General features: G+C 27.9%; 1 protein-coding gene across 1 annotated transcript in view; it reads right to left on the bottom strand.

Annotated features, from left to right (window-relative positions):
- LOC138862886 (craniofacial development protein 2-like) overlaps positions 1-5,972 on the bottom strand; it is a 13,168-nt gene that overhangs the window by 7,115 nt on the left and 81 nt on the right. The gene's annotated exons all lie outside the window — the stretch shown is intronic.

Raw genomic sequence — 5,972 nt, 5'->3', positions numbered from 1 at the left:
GACGACCCGACCATGAACCAGGTGGTACTGGGCTACATGTTACCAGTAGCAAGTCAGAAACTGACCTGACCTGACCAATATATATATATATATATATATATATATATATATATATATGTATATATATGTATGTATTTATGTAATATATTATATATATATTTATATATTTATGTATATATGTATATATATGTATATATATATATAGATATATACATATATATATGTATATATATATATGTATATATATATATATATATATACACACACACACACACACATATATATGTGTGTATATATATATTATATATATATATATATATATATATATATATATATATATATAACTATAATTATAACAGCAGAAAGAGAGAAAGGGAAAGATTACAGAACACAATTATCTATTCTAAAATCTTTGCAATTTTCCTTTTATTACTTCTTATAATTGTTGTTATCATGATGAATCCTCTTTGATATTACTATCATGATTATTGTCAACATTGTCCTTTTCTTATCGGTAATAAAATCATTATTATTGTTATACTATCCTCATCATTGGCGGTTGTTCATTGTTGCTACTTTCATTATCTTTACTATTATTATTATCTTTATTTTAGATATTCTAACTATTACCATCACTATTATCGTTGTCAATATTATATCTATCATTATTATAATTGTTGTCTTTGTTACTGATAAATAAGATAATAACTATCATTAAGTAAAGATTGTTACTGTTATTATGTATATTATTGTTATCTTTTGAATAAACTAGTGTGTTATGAATGAATATGATGTAGGCTTATAAATTATTTCTACACGAGTAGAATTCTCAATGGCTGATACAGTAATTACGAAATTTAATGTGTACAAGTATATGCGTTTCTTTAGTAAATTATTTCACTCTTGCTCATGATGAATATAGTTGTTTATATATATGGACTAGATGAATTTATAGGTTGTAATATATTCTATTAGCATTAAGAACATTCATAATGATAGGCCTACTTAGTTTTATTTCCAATATCATTGTTTCCTTTTCAGCAAAATGAATCTATCAATGTATGTAATATTATATATCATTATTGTTGTGATCACTCTATTAAAGTAATAAGAGATATATAGTCTAAAAACCATTGCATAATTCCTTATCATTATATTATCGTTGTCATTTTTGGCATATTATCAAAATCATTATTATTATCAAATTTGTGATTTCCTTATCGGTATCAATATCATTATCATCACTATATTTCAATCATTAGTTGCAGTAATACTCGCATATGCTTATCGCCATAAGTTATTATAATAATACATGGGGGGGGGGATAACCTAATCCGAGAAAGCCTGCTTCCAGTATCATTGTTATACAAACTTACGGGAAGGAATAGACTAACAGAGGAAATAGATGAATAAACAAATTGATAAACAAGCTTATAAGATATACATAAAGAACAACAGCAAAATCTTTCTATGGATAACTATTTGTTTTACGCTCAAGTCTCTGTGGTGTAACGTAACGTAGCCTCTAAAGCGGGAACACCGGGTTCGACTCCCGGCAGAGGCAATCGGTAAGAGCGTTTTTAGTTATTTATTCTTGTTATATGACTTTGAATTTCATTCAGACGATGATTTTGTTAACATCACTAGTTATTATTGCTATTTCTAAATCATCATTACTGTTATTGCTATTACTATTATAAATGTTATTACTATAAACCTTATCGGTAAACATCACTAGTTATTATTGCTATTTCTAAATCATTATTACTGTTATTGCGATTACTATTATAAATGTTATTACTATAAACCTTATCGGTATCAATATCCCTATTATTACATAATCCCAGGATGAATGGGTGTAGATTCAAGTGAATATGTTGTATTAGTTCAAAATGAAATTATCTTGAGGCTAGGGAAGGTTAAAACAAATGAACAGAAATTTCCAGGATATCAAAATTGGAATACAAAAGTAGAAAAGAAATAGGACACCATGTACAAACTACACTACTAGTATATAAGCCCTTTCTAGGCATAATCATGGCCCTGGCCATGATTATGATGATTATGATTGATGATGGCAACTATTATAACAGTGATGATATAATGATAATGCTAAGATAATGACAATAGCATTGTAGTAACTATTCAAATAACGTTAAGAATAATGCGGATGTCACTAAAAGCGGTGATAATAAAAAAATGAATTGACAATAATATATAAAAAGTATGTCTTTTCGGGTTCCCTTCTTTCCTGTTTCTCTTCATGATAATGATAAAAGTAACTATAAAAAGGCTAAGAACAATACTCGTTATGCACAGTGGTTTTGATACCAATCAGGATAAAAAAAAAAAATCGTAGACCCGGGTTCGATTCCCGACGGAGAATATATATATATATATATATATATATATATATATATATATATATATATATATATATATATATATATATTTTTTTTTTTTTTTTTTTTTTTTTTTTTTTTTTTTTTTTTCGCCTAATTTTATCATTTATAGTTATAATTCATGCACACAAGATAATCTGAAGTCAAAACTGATTGCAACGGCGTTTTTTTAAGGCCGGAGCTTTTCATGTTTTTCATCCCAGGGCATTGTTGCAATCAGTTCGTTCTCTCATTCACTTTTTTTTTTTTTTTTTTTGCCTCCCCCCCTCTCTCTGTCCTCTCTCTCACTCATTGGATCGCTCTGTCATTGCCTTCTCTCTTTCTCTCTCTTCCTGCCTATCTTTCTCTCCAATATCAATTCCTACATTGTCTCATTTATCCATTCTGCCATCCACTTGTATTTTTATCCACCCACACTATTTATTCAAATTCATTCATTTACCCCCATTCTCTCTCTTATTACTTTCTCAATCGTGTGCATTTTCGGAGGAGAAAATTTCGTTCTGAGAATGATGCGGATATGACGAAATTTCAGTCGACTAGTATAAATATCAAATTCTATCTGATCCTTACGGACCTAAAACCCTTCCAAGGACGGAAAGCGTGTTTTTATAGCATTATTTCTTTGCTTTAAACAAGCAGTGCTTGATTTATTATCAGCACAATTTCAAAAAATTGTTAAGCCCTTTGTAGTCTAGTGGCTAGGATACGCGGCTCTCACCCCCCGGCACGGGAAATAACTATGTTTCATATTATGTTTCTTATATTACCTTGTTTTGGTTTCTACTTAGGTGGTAAGATTAGCATAGAAAGGTTCTGGATGCAACTGCGAGTGTGTGTTTAAACGTGGGGTTCTTAGGGTCGAATGTTTTTGCTTTATACGTATTATATGTTTGTTTTGCTCTTTTGTGAAGGGAATTTTGATAGGATGCGTAAAATAGGATCACTATGACAGAGCGATCCAATGAGTGAGAGAGAGGACAGAGAGAGGGGGGGAGGCAAAAAAAAAAAAAAAAAAAAAAGTGAATGAGAGAACGAACTGATTGCAACAATGCCCTGGGATGAAAAACATGAAAAGCTCCGGCCTTAAAAAAACGCCGTTGCAATCAGTTTTGACTTCAGATTATCTTGTGTGCATGAATTATAACTATAAATGATAAAATTAGGCGAAAAAAAAAAAAAAAAAAAAAAAAAAAAAAAAATATATATATATATATATATATATATATATATATATATATATATATATATATATATATATTCTCCGTCGGGAATCGAACCCGGGTCTACGATTTTTTTTTTTTTTATCCTGATTGGTATCAAAACCACTGTGCATAATGAGTATTGTTCTTAGCCTTTTTATAGTTACTTTTATCATTATCATGAAGAGAAACAGGAAAGAAGGGAACCCGAAAAGACATACTTTTTATATATTATTGTCAATTCATTTTTTTATTATCACCGCTTTTAGTGACATCCGCATTATTCTTAACGTTATTTGAATAGTTACTACAATGCTATTGTCATTATCTTAGCATTATCATTATATCATCACTGTTATAATAGTTGCCATCATCAATCATAATCATCATAATCATGGCCAGGGCCATGATTATGCCTAGAAAGGGCTTATATACTAGTAGTGTAGTTTGTACATGGTGTCCTATTTCTTTTCTACTTTTGTATTCCAATTTTGATATCCTGGAAATTTCTGTTCATTTGTTTTAACCTTCCCTAGCCTCAAGATAATTTCATTTTGAACTAATACAACATATTCACTTGAATCTACACCCATTCATCCTGGGATTATGTAATAATAGGGATATTGATACCGATAAGGTTTATAGTAATAACATTTATAATAGTAATCGCAATAACAGTAATAATGATTTAGAAATAGCAATAATAACTAGTGATGTTTACCGATAAGGTTTATAGTAATAACATTTATAATAGTAATAGCAATAACAGTAATGATGATTTAGAAATAGCAATAATAACTAGTGATGTTAACAAAATCATCGTCTGAATGAAATTCAAAGTCATATAACAAGAATAAATAACTAAAAACGCTCTTACCGATTGCCTCTGCCGGGAGTCGAACCCGGTGTTCCCGCTTTAGAGGCTACGTTACGTTACACCACAGAGACTTGAGCGTAAAACAAATAGTTATCCATAGAAAGATTTTGCTGTTGTTCTTTATGTATATCTTATAAGTTTGTTTATCTATTTGTTTATTTATCTATTTCCTCTGTTAGTCTATTCCTTCCCGTAGGTTTGTATAAAAATGATATTGGAAGCAGACTTTCTCGGATTAGGTTATCCCCCCCCCCATGTATTATTATAATAACTTATGGCGATAAGCATATGCGAGTATTACTGCAACTAATGATTGAAATATAGTGATGATAATGATATTGATACCGATAAGGAAATCACAAATTTGATAATAATAATGATTTTGATAATATGCCAAAAATGACAACGATAATATAATGATAAGGAATTATGCAATGGTTTTTAGACTATATATCTCTTATTACTTTAATAGAGTGATCACAACAATAATGATATATAATATTACATACATTGATAGATTCATTTTGCTGAAAAGGAAACAATGATATTGGAAATAAAACTAAGTAGGCCTATCATTATTAATGTTCTTATTGATGATAAAATACATTACAATCTATATATTCATGAAGTCCTTATATATAAACAATTATATTCATCATGAGCAAGAGTAAAATAATTTACGAAAGAAACGCACATACTTGTACACATTAAAATTCGTAATTACTGTATCAGCCATTGAGAATTCTACTCGTGTAGAAATAATTTATAAGCCTACATCATATTCATTCATAACACACTAGTTTATTCAAAAGATAACAATAATATACATAATAACAGTAACAATCTTTACTTAATGATAGTTATTATCTTATTTATCAGTAACAAAGACAACAATTATAATAATGATAGATATAATATTGACAACGATAATAGTGATGGTAATAGTTAGAATATCTAAAATAAAGATAATAATAATAGTAAAGATAATGAAAGTAGCAACAATGAACAACCGCCAATGATGAGGATAGTATAACAATAATAATGATTTTATTACCGATAAGAAAAGGACAATGTTGACAATAATCATGATAGTAATATCAAAGAGGATTCATCATGATAACAACAATTATAAGAAGTAATAAAAGGAAAATTGCAAAGATTTTAGAATAGATAATTGTGTTCTGTAATCTTTCCCTTTCTCTCTTTCTGCTGTTATAATTATAGTTATATATATATATATATATATATATATATATATATATATATATATATATATATAATATATATATACACACATATATATGTGTGTGTGTGTGTGTGTATATATATATATATATATACATATATATATATACATATATATATGTATATATCTATATATATATATACATATATATACATATATACATAAATATATAAATATATATATACATATATATATACATAAATACATACATATATATATATATATATATATATATATATATATAT

This window comes from Penaeus vannamei, chromosome 10 (assembly GCF_042767895.1).
Source record: "Penaeus vannamei isolate JL-2024 chromosome 10, ASM4276789v1, whole genome shotgun sequence".
In the NCBI taxonomy this organism is placed as follows: domain Eukaryota; kingdom Metazoa; phylum Arthropoda; class Malacostraca; order Decapoda; family Penaeidae; genus Penaeus; species Penaeus vannamei.
Note: the sequence above shows the minus strand (reverse complement) of the source record. Positions and strands in the feature narration are given on the sequence as shown.